Source organism: Myxocyprinus asiaticus, chromosome 6 (genome assembly GCF_019703515.2).
Source record: "Myxocyprinus asiaticus isolate MX2 ecotype Aquarium Trade chromosome 6, UBuf_Myxa_2, whole genome shotgun sequence".
Taxonomy (NCBI): domain Eukaryota; kingdom Metazoa; phylum Chordata; class Actinopteri; order Cypriniformes; family Catostomidae; genus Myxocyprinus; species Myxocyprinus asiaticus.
Window position 1 is genome coordinate 14,407,375 of NC_059349.1, and position 16,964 is coordinate 14,424,338.

The following is a 16,964-nucleotide window of genomic DNA, read 5'->3' on the forward strand; positions in this document are numbered from 1 at the left end:
CTCGAAAAAAAATTGTTCTTAAAAATTGTCATAAATAACATCTTAAAGTTAGGATAACCTCACAGTTGTCTTATATTCTAAAAGGTAAGATGTTTAATGAATTAACTGGGTTGTTTTAAATGTGATGCGTTCTATCATTTTGAGTCTGAAGTCACAATGGATTGTTTATGTAGAAATGTGATTTTAGACCAAAACATGTTTCTGACTGTTTTGTGATTAATTATATTTTTATTTTCAGCTTTCAAACCATGTAAATGTTATCACCAAATTCAAACAATAAATGTTGTTTTGAAGCTTCTTAATGTGGTGACCAAACATGCTAATTAAAATGGATGTGCTGCATATAGTGCTCTCTTTCCGCGAACTTTAGGGTTCATAGAAACATTATAATTATAACATTAGAAAGCTGAGACTTCCTTTTTCACCCCCCATCCACATCCCTATCGGATTTGGGCACAGCGGAGACAGTCTCTGCCACCTTTTCCCATTTACCCGCCTCGTACTTTCTGATGTGATATTATTATCAAGCTTCCCATGGAGAGCTTTTTCCTTGCAGTAATTTCCTCAACAAGAACCTCTTGTCTGCTAAAGTTTTTGTTTCTTTTCTTTTCCTCCATGTCAAATGAAAAGTTATCCAGTGGTTAGCAGCAAGTAAATTCTCCTATGAAGGTTAATGTTGTTAAACTAACACATCTCACACACTTTACATTCAACCAGTGTTGAAGTATTGAATTTGTTGTAGGCTATTAGACCAGGCAACTCCATCAGCAGGCTGATCAGACAATGTCAAAGCCTGTTTTTTTTTTTTTTTTAAGAAAAAAATTAAGAAACTATTTGAGAACTTCCTAAGAATTTTTCAAGAACTGCACTTAGGAAAGTTCTTACGGACTTCTTATAATTTATCCTAAGAACTTTATTTTATTTTTCTTAAGAACATTTTCGTGAATCTGGCCCCAGGGACTAAAAACTAAATATTTTTCATTTTGGTTCATTCTGAGCAAAAACTGTATTTTTTTGTTCCAGTTCAAAAGTTCCACAGCCTCCTTTCCAAATGGTTACTGGTTAGAACAAAATAAAAGAACAGTTAATAACGTTCTGAAGCCACCTGCCTCACCAAAATAAAAAGCAATTAAATAATTTCCGGTGTGGTGGATTTATCAGCATAGAAATCATAACAAGCATACAGTTAATTTACAGTTAAGTGTAATTTGTATTACAGAGCTGCTTCTCAGTCAAAACCTGGCAGCATCAAATCTGTATTAATGCATCATATCTGACAATAATTCAGTGAAGACTTGGAAACAACTGAGAAATGTACCTTTACCTCTAATAATGTTTTCCTTGTATCTGGATTAGCCATGCATGTATATGTAGCAATTATACATAGTTGTTAAAAGGTATTCATTCACAGAATGCGACATCCACAACAGGTGATTAGGCAAAGAAATGTGTGATGCAGCAGTTTCCTTCAGGATCAAAGCATATGTTTAATTTTTTCGGGCAACATGAAGTGGTGTAGTTCCAAACATTTACCCTTTGGCCTTTAGTTTCATGAAAAAATTACCAGAACAAAATTAACCGATTATAACCGGTTACCAGCATTTAAAAATAACGCTTTCGCTCCAGAATAATTGAAAATCACTTTGTTCTGGTTTTCGGTTACGTTCTGCTAAAAATGTAGTTTGTTTTTCGTTTTCGTTCCTTGAACCGATTTGAGTCCCTGTTAGTAACCTCCATAAAACTACTTATATTTCAGATTTCTAACTCATGAATGAATCTTGCTATTGCAACCAGAAAAACTGTTTAAATGAATCCTGAAAGTTGCTCCCAGTCTTTTAAGGTTGCTTTACATGCATTCAGTAAAAAAAAAAAAAAAAATATTTGAAAGTGAATAAAGAAGACAGTCCATTTTTACCCTACATTGAAGCTGGAACCCTAAAATAAAAATGCTTGCCTGTAAGTGCTTTCTGAACCTAATCGAAATGCCGTCCATGGGCTCCACAGATATGCATTTCCATCTGCAGGACTATGCACTGATAGAGTGTTCCACCTTCGAGGACCTCAGTACATGGTCCCACTTGCAATCTTTTCTATAAGAAACCCCGCATGATTGCTTCAACCTCACATCATCAAGAGCCCTGTGACCTTGACACCATTCAACTCAATCTTTCTATCCTGTTGTCCTCTACCCCATTCTATAGCTCAAACTATCTTTTGAACTTGAGTTAAGGTGCCCAGACTTTAAGAATAAATAGGTACTGTGTGTCCAAACTTACTCATAATTATGCTTCTCTATCTGGTTGGTAGGCTTTCAGTAAGATTAAGTATAAATAGAGGCTTCAGATACAAAAAGAAAACACAGATTATTTCTGTTTATTTAATTCCCCATCTCAAACTAATTCATGAAAGAACTTTTTGATCTCTGCCTAAATCCTCTATTAGAACAAACCTCTGACTATAGGAATCTCTAGGGGGAAGCACCCATCTCATTTGTAAGATATTAAATGTCTCTTAGGATTTCAAAGCAGTAAAAATACGGTGGGATTAATAGTCAGAGTTCACATTTAAATTCTGCGACTCAAAATCTAATTTAAACCTGGAAATAAACAAAGTTTTAGGATTTTGAATAAATAAACAAATAACAAAGCATTCTGCACTATTTCTGGGTTGCTAATCAAACAAGAAACTTTGTGACATTTGACCACGTTAACTCCATTGTACCAGTGATGTCTCTGCATTAGGGGCAGGTGGTGCTGTTCTGCAAAATGCCTGGCATAATCATAAATATATTTTCAGAAATAATATATTTTCCGCATCTGAAATTTGTTTTATGTCCATTATACAAGATGACAGTCAATATTATTTTGATAGTTATTAAGGTCTGTTGTGTTTAAGCCATTTAATCATTCTCATTTGATATGTGTGGGGCTAGCCCACACTATTGTGTTAATCAAGGAAAATCTGGAGAATGTCACGCCTGTGTGCAACAGGCATTTTAAAGATAACTTGTGGGGCACGTTTGCCTTTGCCCCTAGGCAATCTAAAGCTTTGATTGTATATATGTCAAGCACAAATGGTCCTCGGACATTACAGCTCTTGGGTGCACACCTGCGTAGTGAACTTCATTGGCAGGTTTTTAAAGCTAATGTTTTTCTAATTCATGGCTGGTTAGATTAGTTAAAGTGGATTAGTGATGCACTGCTCGTCATTTCAATTAACTGTATGGCATTACTTTTAGGTGTTGCCGATGCATTGTTTTGTATTAGATTACAATAACTGCACAATATATTTAGAGTCTTTTGTATTGATTAGTTTTGTTATGCTGTTCTTGCGAGCTGAGATAATATGCACAATCTTTGACAATTGATCTAAATCTGGTTTGCTTTCACTGTCGTTTGAGATTTTTGACGTGAATGTGTACGTTTTAGTGGTGTTTTGAGTTAAAATAAAATTATTAGGAATGTGTGGCATCATGTTCTTAGGTTGTGCTAGAAAAAAATCATCATTCGTCACTCTGACGTACTGACTTGTAAAATTTTTGTCATGATATTTTTTTATCTGTCATGCTTGTTTTCATTCTATAAGTTGGGCTACATTCAGGGGTGTAGCATCCATTATAATGGCATATACACTCACCGACCACTTTATTAGGTAAACCTGCACACCTACTTATTTATGCGATTTTCTAATCGGCCAATCATGTGGCAGCAGTACAATGCATAAAATCATGCAGATAAGGATCATGACCTTCAGTTAATGTTCACATCAACCATCAGAATGGGAAAAATGTGATCTCAGTGATTTCGACTGTGGCATGATTGTTGGTGCCAGACAGACTGATTTGAGTACTGCTGATCTCCTGGGATTTTCACGCACAACAGTCTTTAGAGTTTACCCAGAATGGTGCCAAAAATGAAAAACATCCAGTGAATGGCAGTTCTGCGGACAGAAACACCTTGTTGTTGAGAGAGGTCAACAGAGAATGACCAAACTGGTTTGAGCTGACAGAAAGACTATGGTAACTCAGATAACCACTCTTTGTAGTGAGCAGAATAGTATCTCAGAATACACAACATGTCAAACCTTGAAGCAAATGGGCTTCAACAGCAGAAGACCACGTCGAGTTCCACTTCTGTCAGCCAAGAACAGAAAGCTGAGACTGTTTGCTCTTATATTAAATGTAAGTGTAATTGGCAGAAACAATGCTTTGCTTTTTTCACGCTTTCTTTTTGTTATTATATTTTTTTGTGCTTTAATATCATGCTTTAACACACTGACGTAATGATTGATGTATGCAGTCATGAAATCAAACACCCTCTCAAACACAGTTGTTCAAAAGAGATGCATATTACTAGGTGTAAATGGCAATGGCGCCTGTTAATATGCATTTTAATATCGGAATAAACAAGGCACACAGACACAGTGGGAATGTGAGAGATAGAAAGTGAAGTCAAAACTGGTGTAGCCTACTGGGTTAAAATGACTTTCTTGTTTCTTTTTTATCTGTCAAAATGACGAGCAACATTTTCAATAATCCATCAATGTTTCAAAAATCAGTAAATGACATAGAATTTTCAGTTAACACAACCCCTGATATGTTGGGTTAAGTGATTGTTTGTGCCCCACGAGAAATAATGAGCCTGAGATGCCACTGCTTTGTACAAACGGTCAGATTTGCACACAAAATATTCTTTGGAACATTCTCAAATCATGCTGTGATAATATAGATCATCAGGTTTTGAACAAATTCGAGTGCATGCTGTCATTAAAGCAAAAGGGGGACATCCTATATCCTAAGAAATTCTAAAATTCATGTACATTTTTCAGTGCAACTTTTGAACCCCGCTACATCTCTCTGGATCCACAATATACCATAGGCTATGTTGGAAACTATGTTGGAAGAAAATTCAAATAAAGCAGTTTTTGCAGTTCCCAACATAGATGGGAATCTCCCAGCGGGCAAGTGGTCAGGTATTTCATTTCATTGTTATCTCAGGCCCTTAGTGCAGGGTGTGTTCACTAACGAGATGTGCCTCCATCTCTATGCCTCATCAGGATCTCATTTGTGTCTCAGAACTTTGAAGTTATTCTTCAGGCCAGCCCCCAGAACCCAAGCAACTTCAAAAACCATGACCTTGGAAATAGATCAACGAAAGCACTCTCCCCACAACGTTGGTTTTACCCTAATTAACTCACTTTGATTGCATTGTATGACAACAGTCAACAATACCTTACATACCCAGCCAGAGGAGAGCTTCATTTATCTGCAGGACATCATTAGCAGCCTTAAGACTGAAGGAAATAATAATTAGAGACAGAATGATATCGGAAAGAGGACATGATATGGGCTCACAGAGAGTCTCTACTGTGTATTTCAATGTAGTGTGGATAACTTGTTGTGGTTTGACTTTAAAGGAATAGTTCACCCAAAAATGAAAATTCAGTCATTATTTACTCACTCTCATGACTCTCACTGTCTTCTGTGAAATACAAACAAAACTATCATATGACTTCAGAAAACGTCCTGGTTACTTTCGTAACCTCCATTCCCTGATGGAGGGAACGAGAAGTTGTGTCGATGTAGTGACACTAAGGGTCACTCTTGGGAGCCCAAAACACCTCTGCTTTTTTTAAAAAAGGCCAATGAGAATTGGCGAGTGGAATTTGCATGCCACTCCCCCGGACATATGGGTATAAAAGGAGCTGGTATGCAACCACTCATTCAGGTTTTGTGCTGAGGAGCCAAGACCAGGTCCCGACCATTTCAGCGGGTAGTTCAGCGTTGTGGCAAGAGGGACACAACATCTCGTTCCCTCCATCAGGGAACGGAGGTTACGAAAGTAACCAGGACATTTCCTATCTGTCACTCACTCGACATTGTGTCGATGTAGTGACACTAGGGGTCCCTATACAAAATGCCACAACTAGCTGAACTGTGTTGCATGAACTGGCAGTGTGTGACATGCAGACTGCTGTGTGCCTCGTAGCCAGCGCACCAGGCCGTCACGTAACCTCCCCCAACGCTCTTATGAGCATCGAACGGTCCATCAGGAGCAAGTCGACTGCCCAACTATAGGGACAGGCTAGCCCAGCTGGGGCCTCTTTTCCCTCTTTTTTCTCCCCAAAAAGAGTGGAATTTTGTTAACGGACTGGGGTCTGTGAGTGTCCACGTCGAGGGGGGTGGGTGTCGTCACTCCCAAGGGGAAGACACCGCAGAGACCACACCCGCCTAGAGAAGGGGGGGGGGTACTTCAAGTGGAAATACATCACATGGTCTTACCGAGTCTTGTCAGAAGTGGAGAGTCGCATGGTAGGTCTTACCCAAGGGGGGAGGAGTTTCTACAAGCATGGCAACTGGAGCAGAGGGCCCTCTGCTCAAGGAAGACATAGTTTACCAAGAGGGAAACTATTTTACGAAAGATATAACACATGGGGTTACCTGTGGGGAACCACCGCATGCGGAGCACCTACCTCAGTACAGGGCCTTACCAGTGCACTTACTGACCCGGCAGCGAGTTTCTCCACAAACTCGACTGCCACAGGGCTTAAGAGGAAGTCATCCAAGGATCACAGTCTGTGAACACTACTGGGAGTCAAGAGCGCACGTCTTCCCTTCAAGGGAGGGGAAAGGCGCTATGCGCAAGCGGTACACCCGGTCAGCTGTCCCGGAACTTACCTGCTTGTGCCTGCCACTACACGGGATAAAACCGTCTCAACCCGGAGATTGTAGAACCTCGCAAAGGTGTTGGGTGTTGCCCAGCCCGCTGCTCTTCAGATGTCTGCCAAAGAGGCGCCACTGGCCAGGGCCCAGGAGGCCACCACACTCCTGGTAGAGTGGGCTCGTAACAACCGCAGGGGGTGTCATGTCCTGAGCTTGATATGCCATAGTGATGGCGTCAATGACCCAGTGGGCGATCCTCTGTTTGTAGACAGTGCTTCCTTTCCGCTGTCCACCAAAGCAGACAAAGAGCTGCTCGGAGCTTCTAAAGCTCTGCGTGCGATCCAAATATATGCGTAAAGCTCGCACCGGACACAGCAATGCCAAGGCTGTGTCTGCCTCCTCCTGGGGCAGTGCTTGCAGGTTCACCACCTGATCCCTAAAAGGGGTCAGGGAACCTTGGGCACATAGCCCGGTCGGGGTCTCAGGATCACGTGAGAGTAACCCAGACAGAACTCCAGGCACGATTCACTGACAGAGAACGCTTGCAGGTCACCTACCCTCTTGATGGAAGTGAGCGCAGTCAGGAGGGCAGTCTTGAAAGAGAGTGCCTTAAGCTCTGCTGACTCCAAGGGCTCAAAGGGAGCTCCCTGTAGACCGTGAAGGACTACAAAGAGGTCCCACAGGGGAACGAGGTGTGGTCTAGAGGGGTTCAACCTCCTAGAGCCTCTCAGGAACCTGATGATCAAGTCGTGTTTTCTACTGCATCTTGATGAGCCGAAATAGCGGCTACATACACCTTCAAGTTGGAGGGGGACAGCCGCCCCTCCAACCTCTCCTGCAGGAAGGAAAGCACCGATCCGACTGCGCATCTCTGGGGGTCTTCCCTTCAAGAAGAACACCACTTAGCGAACAGATGCCACTTCAAGGCATACAGGCTCCTCGTAGAGGGAGCCCTAGCCTGAGTGATCGTGTCTACCACCGTGGGTGGTAGGCCACTTAAGTCCTCCACGTCCCATCAAAGGGCCAGACGTGGAGATTCCAGAAGTCTGGTTGCAGGTGCCAGATGGTGCCCTGTCCCTGAGAAAGAAGGTCCTTCCTCAGGGGAATTCGCCAGGTGTGGGGGGGGCTGTCGCAAGGAGCGTGAGATCCGAGAACCACATCTGGGTGGGCCAGTAGGGTGCTACTAGGATGACTTGCTTCCCGTCCTCCCTGACCTTGCACAGGGTCTGTTCAAGTAGGCTCACTGGGGAAACGCATACTTGCATAGTCCAGGGGGCCAGCTGTGTGCCAATGTGTCTATACCGAGAGGTGCCTCGGTCAGGGCGTACCAAAAAAGGCAGTGGGAGGATTCCCGGGAAGCAAACAGGGCTACCTGTGCTCGACCGAATCGACTCCAAATTAGCTGGACCACCTGAGGGTGGAGTCTCCACTCTCCCCTGAGGGTAACCTGACATGACAGCGCATCTGCTGCGGTGTTGAGGTCGCTTGGGATGTGAGTGGCTTGTAGCGACTTGAGGCACTGCTTACTCAGAGGAGAGGAGGAGACGGTGGGCAAGTTGTGACATGCAGTGGGAGCGTAGACTGCCTCACTGTGTTGTCCATCCGGACCAACACGTGCTTGCCCTGGATCAATGGCCAAAACCTCCACAAGGTGAGCAGTGCTGCCAACAATTCTAGGCAGTTGATGTGCCAACACAGCTGCAGGCCAGTCCAAGAGCCGGCGGCTGTGCGCCCATTGCATACAGTGCCCCAGCCTGTCTCGGAAGTGTCTGTTGTAACCACGACGCACCTGGAGACCTGCTCTAGGGGAACCCCTGCCCGTAGAAATGCCAGTTCGGTTCAAGGGCTGAAGAGGAGGCGACAGACCGGCATAATGGTTACACGATGTGTCCCGTGGCGCCGTGCCCATCTTGGGACTCGAGTCCGAAGCCAGTGCTGAAGCGGTCTCATATGCATCAACCCGAGTGGTGTGGCTGCCGCTGAGGATGCCATATGCCCCAGGAGCCTCTGAAAGTGTTTCAGTGGAACCGCTGTTCTCCCTCTGAATGCCTTCAGACAGTTCAGGACCGACTGTGCGCACTCATTCGTGAGGCGCGCTGTCATCGAGGCTGAGTCCAACTCTAAACCGAGAAAAGAGATGCTCTGAACCGGGGAGAGCTTGCTCTTTCCCCAGTTGACCCAAAGCCCCAGTCGGCTGAGGTGCCGGAGCATGAGGTTCCTGTGTGCACATAGCAACTCTCGAGAGTTAGCTAAGATCAGCCAGTCATCGAGATAGTTGAGAATGCAGATGCCCACTTCCCGTAGCGGGGCAAGTGCTGCCTCTGCGACCTTCGTGAAGACGTGAGGGGACAAGGACAGGCCAAGGGGAGGACCTTATACTGGTATGCCTGGCCCTCAAAGGCAAACCACAGGAAGGGTCTGTGTTGAGGTAGGATCGAGACGTGGAAGTACGCGTCCTTCAGTCTACTGCCGCGAACCAATCTAGATGTCAGACGCTCGCTAGAATGCTTTTTTGCGTCAGCATCTTGAACGGGAATCTGTGCAAAGCCTGGTTCAGTACTCGCAGGTCCAGAATTGGTCGCAACCCACCGCCTTTCTTCGGTACGATGAAGTAAGGGCTGTAGGACCCTTTCTTCATCTCGGCTGGAGGGACAGGTTCTATCGTGCCCTTGCGCAGAAGGGTAGCAATCTCCGCACGCAAGGTAGCGTCATTCTCGCCCTTCACCAAGGTGAAGCGGACGCCGCTGAACCTGGGCGGGCGCCTGGCGAACTGAATCGCGTAGCCGAGTCGGACAGACCGGGTCAGCCATCGTGACGGGTTGGAAAGCGCGTGGGGCCTCACATCGGGGTGGAGCTCGAGGAGCCACGTCGAAGGGACTCGAGCCCCATGGCCATGCTGAGTCCAGGGACATCGAAGCACTTATCTGGCTCCTGCCGCCCACCATAAGATTGGTCGAGGAGGGAGGAGGAGAAATCTCGTCCACTGGAAGCAATCCCGTAGTCCACTGGAACCAATCCCGTGTGGGCGTGTTTGTGCCACAGCTGGGTGCACAGGGGCGGGGGGTCCGCCGCTGGAGTGTCATACCTGCCAAAATGGGAAGGTGGATTTGACGACAGCCGTGCGCACCGGATATGTGACCCAGGAGACAAGGGAGCCATTCTTTTTTCAGGCTTTTGGGTGCCGCAGCCTCCTGGGCATGCGGCAACAAAAGATTCTCCTCCCGGCCCTCCACCGGGGCATGGAGTGGTCTGTCTACCAGCCCCAGAGATGTGGATCTCCTCGCCCCTGGGTCGCCTGTCTCGGGGGCGCTTCGATGCCTTCCTCGGGTTCTTAGCGGTCGGCCGCGAGACGGTTGGAGTCTGCTTCCTGCGGAGGGCTCCACGCCGGAGCTGGGCCATGGGGGCGGGCTACGGCGGAGCCGGTGTTGTTGCTGCAGGAGGACGCCCTTGGCGACGAGCAGACAGGGTGCGGGGTCTTAAGCTACGCTAGGGCAGGATATGTTGTAAAACCTCCGTCTGCTTCTTCACCGCCGAGAACTGCTGGGCAAAGTCCTCGACGATGTCGCCAAACAGGCCAACCTGGGAAATGGGGGTATCAAGGAACCGTGCCTTGTCCGCTTCTCCCATCTCGACCAAGTTGAGCCAAAGGTGGCACTCCTGGACCACCAGGGTGGACATCACCTGCCCGAGAGACTGTGCCATGACCTTCATCGCCCGGAGAGTGAGGTCGGTCACTGAGCACAGTTCCTGCATCAATCCCAGGTCAGAACTACCCTCATGCAGTTCCTTTAGTGTCTTGGCTTGGTGTACTTGCAGGAGAGCCATGGCGTGCAGGGCGGAGGCGGCTTGTCCAGCGGCACCGTAGGCTCTAGCCGTCAGGAACGACGTAGACCTACAGGCCTTGGATGGGAGCCTCGGGCGCCTGCGCCAGGTGGCGGTGCTCTGCAGACACAAGTGCACCGTGAGCGCCTTGTCCACATGGGGGATCACCAAATACTCCCTTGCCGCTCCACCATCGAGGGTAGCGAGAGCGGGGGAGCTGAAAGACCAGGACCGGGCATTAAAAGGTGCCTCCCACGATCTTGTCAGCTCCTCATGCACTTCCGGGAAGAAAGGAACGGGGGCGGCGCATGGCCGGCGCCCTGCGCCCAGGAATCGATCATCGAGCCGCGAGGTTTCAGGGGAGAGTGGAGGGTTCCACTCTATCCTGACACTCGCGGCTGCCCGGGAAAGCACATCCGTCATTTCCTCGTCGGCGTGAGGCTGGGCGACCATTCCAGAAGGAGGAAGCTGAGCCGAAGCCTCTGCATCAGACTGGAAGAGCCCACTCTCCGATGCTGCACTCGATAACTCATTGTCTTCCAGAGCTCCGAACGAGAAGTTGTACTCACGCTGAGACGAGCCGCCGGTCTCGTGCGAGAGCCCGATCGGGGCAAGCAAGCGTGCTGGGGAATGGGAGTTCCGTGGGGGGATACCCGGCGGAGGTGGTCCCTTTGATGTCCCCAAATAGCCCCCAGTGCTAACCGACGTGGCCTCAAACCCGTAGGTAGAAGGACCGGTGCGGGGAGCCGCTGGGGTGGCTTGCTTTCTTACGAAAGCAAGCCGCGACCGCAACGTTGCCATGGTCATGTTTTCGCAATGAGGACATGACTCATCCACGAATTATGTCCCCGCATGGGCAGTGCCCAGACATGTAAGACAGCGATCGTGGCCATCGGAAGTGGAGAGATAACGACCACAACCAGGAATAACACACAAACGAAAAGGCATCATTAAAAAGATGCGTCTTTAAAAAGATGTTCCGTGTGTGCCGCTCTTTCAGAAAGAAAATATACTCTTTTAGAATATACTCTTTTAAATGTTCTGCCGAAGCGCCCAGGGGCGTTCTCTGCAAACCACAGATGCAGAGAGGGAGAAGCCGCTGAAATGCGCCGTAAAATCCAGCAGAGAGAGGTGAATGAACTCGGTGGATGAATTCAACTCAATGAATAGAACCGCTCGTCTCTGAAGAGAAAATCTGAATGAGTGGTTGCATACCAGCTCCTTTTATATCCGTATGACCGGGGAAGTGGCATGCAAATTCCACTCGCCAATTCTCATTGGCCTTTTTAAAAAAAGCAGAGGTGTTTGGGGCTCCCAAGCGTGACCCCTAGTTTCACTACATCAACACAACGTCGAGTGAGTGACAGATAGGGAAGTTAGATGATAGGTTTATGGGGCTTTTATGTCTGTTAAGAGCTTGGCAGACCCCAATCCTCATTTACTTTTATAAAATGGAAATAGTGGCCAGGATATTTTTCAAAAAAATCACCTTTTGTGTTCCAAGAACAGGTTTTGGGCATGAGGGTGAGTAAATGCTGACAGAATTTTATTTTTTAGTGAAATATTTATTCAAAGTAGTGGATAACTTAATACGATATTAACTCAGAAGGCCATGTGTTTGATAGCTGCTATTTCCTTTATTTGCAGTTTCCTTTATACACTACCGGTCAAAAGTTTTGAAACACTTGACTGAAATGTTTCTCATGATCCTAAACATCTTTTGATCTGAAGGCGTATGCTTAAATGTTTGAAATTATTTTTGTAGACATAAATATAATTGTGCCAACATATTAATTTATTTCATTATAAAACAAAAATTTGTATACTCCTTTTATACTTATACTCCTTGGGAACTCCTTCAATACTGTTTAAAAATCATCCCAGGGTGATACCTTAAGAAGTTGGTTGAGAAAATGTTAAGAGTACATGTCTGCAAATTCTAGGCAAAGGGTGACTACTTTGAAGATGCTAAAATATAACACAGTTTTGATTTATTTTGGATTTTGTTTAGTCATAACATAATTCCCATAGTTATTCCATAGTTTTGATGACTTTACTATTATTCTAAAATGTGAATATATATATATATATATATATATATATATATATATATATATATATATATATATATATATATATATATATAAAATAAAGAATGAGTGTTTAAAAACTTTTGACCGGTAGTGTATATATTTTCAAACTCAACTACTTAAATTGGTGCAGTGTGTTGTGTGTTCTAGAGTACAAAATAAGCTGTCAGCCACATATACATTGCATTTAAGAAGTATTTACCAGGCCTTCATCTCAGAGCAATGTTTTAAAATAGTTTTTATGAGGATGAAGTTGAAATGTGATTATTGTCAAGACATAAATGGTCTCATTACACCAAAAAATATTTGATCACATTAACACTTCAGAGTGTTATACTCTGCAGTGCATTTATTGCTTCTGTAATTGTATTGTTTGGTGATATATCACTAATAACCGCAAATTACTCTGTTTGTTGTTTTCTTAGTAAGGCTTCCCAGATGAGCTTTAGATCTTCATAAGACAAATCTTGAGAAACAAAATGTTTATGAGTTTTTGTGAATTCTCATGTACACACGTTTGTCATATTCAGCTGTGTTCATGAAATATTCATTTTGGACTATGGGAGCATGGAGAAAATGTGGCATGTAAATACTCATTTTTGAAAATGGCCATTTTGGAAAATAGCCCCTGTTTATATAATAAATAATTCATTTGCATAATAAGTTAGCTACAATCCAAGCTGAAAAGTCATCAGTATATGTTGTGATTTTGGAGGTTAGTCCCAGGCATGGTATGCTGGTGTGCTGGTTTGTCCCTACAAGGTGCCTCACAATCAACAAGACAATCAACAAGACTATAGCCAATCAGCTATACCTTGCTAGTCGACCAGCTTCACCAGCAAGTTTTGATGGTGAACAATATGACTCTGCTGGTTCGCCAGCTAAACCAGCACCAGACCAGCGCTAACCAACATAAACCAGTGTGGAACAACATGGACATTCATAATAGTCAGTTAGTTAAGTTAGACGGCATTCCCATTGCCTGCCCACAATGCCCGATGCATATTGCACACAAAAATATCAAGAGCTGGCCAAAATCACCAGTTCCAATCTGACTGGCTTTTGGGAGTTTGGGTGCACCATTCCATATGGAAACAAAGTGCTATTTACAAGGGACCAGTTAGAAGCAATTAGCATTTTCAAGGAAGAACCAATCACTGGATTTTCAAAGATTTACCAGATTAGTGACAGCAATTATATTTTTACTTTTCTCCCCAATTTGGCATTCCCTGTGGTTGTGCTGTGACTCTGGGTGGTGGTGGACAAATCTCAGTTGCCTCCGCTTCTGAGACAGTCAGCCTGTGCATCTTATCACGTGGCTTGCTGTGCACGTTACCATGGAGACCTAGTGCATCTGGAGGCTCACGCTATTCACTGTGTATTATTCCATGTACAACTTACCACGTGCCCCACCAAGAGCAAGAACCACCTTATAGTGACCATGAGGAAGGTAACCCATGTGACTCAACCTACCTTAGCAACTGGGTCAATTGATTGCTTTAGAAGCCTGGCTGGAGTCACTCGGCACTCCCTGGATTCAAACTCGCAATTCCAGGGGTGGTAGTCAGCGTCTTTGCTTGCTGAGCTACCCAAGCCCCGCAGTGACATTAATTATTTGAGAGTTACTCAGGCCACATCCACACTAATACCTTTTTTTTCGAAAACACATCTTTTTCTCTAAGTTTTGGCCTTCCGTCCACACTGAGACAGTGTTTTTGACAGCGAAAATGTACCTTTTCGAAAATGCTCTCCCAAGTGGATACATTTGAAAACGCCATTTTCGTGTTGTAGTGTGGACAGAGAAAATGGAGATATCTGAAAACGATGATGTATTTGTTTTCATGTGATGCAGTCATGTGATCTATTCAACCCAAAACATTCAAGATGTCAGCCCATGTTGTAGCGGCGTTGTTGTGGCTGCTATTCAATTTGACTGCATTGTTAAAGATAAATGTTACTTTGTACAAGCTTCACATTGCATTTTTTCAAAGGTGATGCAAAGTTTACTCGGAATTGCTGTCCAGAGATGGAACACAAGGACGATTGCATTTCAGACCGTACATGGAACTGCGATTTTTCATGTTTAGTTAAGGGATTTAAGAGTTTTTTGTACTTTTCAGTGTGGACTTGAAACTATTGGAAAACACTTAAACACCAGTGTGGACAGAGAGTGTTTCAAAAATGAATAAAAAACAGAATAAGTTGCAATGTGGATCAATAGGGATTTGGTCATGTCAAAGCTTATCTTTTCAACATGACTAATATGGATATTGTTAAATTGTAAGAGTGATTTTGCAGGTGTTTCCTTCTTCTGAAGCATAGTGTAAGGATTCGAAGGAAGTCACAAGAGCAGGATCTAGGTGCGGCTAAAGAAGTTTAATAAATAAATTTAAAAAAGTACAAAAAAGCTGGATGACCGAGAGACCAAGGAGACCAGAGCAGGTCAGGTGGACAGCCAGGGGACCCAGAAGACTAGAGCAGATCAGGCGGATAGCCAGGAATCCCAGGAGACCAGAGCAGATCAGGTGGATGGCCAGGAGACCAGAGCTGATCAGGCAGACAGCCAGGAGACCCAGGAGACCAGAGCAGATCAGGTGGACAGCCAGGAGACCCAGGATACCACCTCAGGGTAGGGCCTGGATCAGGAGGCCTGGTTGGCAGCCACAGAGCTAAAACAAGATCAGGAAGCCTGGGTAGTGAACACAGGGTCGAGATATGGTCAGGAGAGCTGGGAGGTGACCACAGACTAGAGCCTGGAGCCATGGAAGACTCTGAGGGTGGAGCCGTAGGAGGCTCGAGGGGTGAAGCCAAGGAAGGCAGAGACGTGGGAGGCTCGAGGGGCAAAGTCGTGGAAGGCGGAGCTGTGGGAGGCTCGGGGGTGAAGCCATGGCAGGCGGAGCCATGGGAGGCTCGAGGGGCAAAGCTGTGGAAGGCGGAGCCGTGGGAGGCTCGAGGGGCAAAGCCGTGGAAGGCGGAGCTGTGGCTGGCTCCAGGGGTGAAGCCATAGAATGACCTTTGTGGTCGTGAACACTGGCAGAGACTCGGGGACGACCTCTGTGGTCTTGAGCATGGGCATAGACTTGGGAACAACCTCTGTGGTTGTGAACATGGGCAGAGACTCGGGAACGACCTGCGTGGTTGTGAACACTGGCAGAGACTGGGGAATGACCTCTGTGGTCGTGGGCATAGGCAGAGACTCGAGAATGACCTCTGTGGTCGTGGGCACTGGCAGAGACTCGAGAATGACCTCTGTGGTCGTGGGCATGGGCAAAGACTTGGGAAAGACCTCCGTGGTCATGAACATGGGCAGAGATTCGGAAAAGAACTCTGTGGTCGTGAACACTGGCAAAAACTCGGGAATGACCTTTGTGGTCATGGGCAGAGACTCGGGAACGACCTCTGTGGTCATGAGCATGGACAGAGACTTGGGAACAACCTCTGTGGTCGTGAACATGGGCAGAGACTCGGAAAAGACCTCTGTGGTCATGAACACTGGCAGAGACTCGGGAATGACCTCTGTGGTCGTGGGCATGGGCAGAGACTCTGGAACGACCTTTGTGGTTGTGAACACTGGCAGAGACTCGGGAACGACCTCTGTGGTCATGAACCTCTGTGGTCGTGAACACTGGCAGAGACTCGGGAACGACCTCTGTGGTCATGAACACTGGCAGAGACTCGGGAATGACCTCTGTGGTCGTGGGCATGGGCAGAGACTCGGGAATGACCTTTGTGGTCGTGAACACTGGCAGTGACTCGGGAACGACCTCTGTGGTCGTGAACCTCTGTGGTTGTGAACACTGGCAGAGACTCAGGAATGACCTCTGTGGTCGTGAACACTGACAGCGACTCGGGAATGACCTCTGTGGTCGTGGGCATGGGCAGAGGCACGGGAACGACCTCCATGGTCGTGAACATGGGCAGAGTCTTGAAAACAACCTCCGTGGTCGTGAACATGGGTAGAGAATTGGAAACAAACTCCGTAGTTGCGATCATGGGCAGAGACTTGAAAATAGAAGCCTTTCTTCTCCTCCTCCTCCTCCGGACGGCCAAAGTTGGCAACGCTGGCTCTGGGACGGACGAGGCTGGCAACGCTGGCTCTGGGACGGACGAGGCTGGCAACGCTGGCTCTGGGACAGACGAGGTTTCCATCTCGTTGGCCGTGGCAGGCATGGGCACTGGCTCGTTGGCCGTGGCAGGCTTGGGCGCTGGCTCAATGGCCGTGGCAGGCGTGGCCATTGGCTCCTTGGCCGTGGCAGGCGTGGGTGTTGGCTCATTGGCCGTGGCAGGCATGGGCGTTTGCCGAGGCAGGTGTGACCGTTGGCTCGTTGGCCATGGCAGGCCTGGGTGCTGGCTCGTTGGCCATGACAGGCATGGCTGTTGGCTCTGGCAGG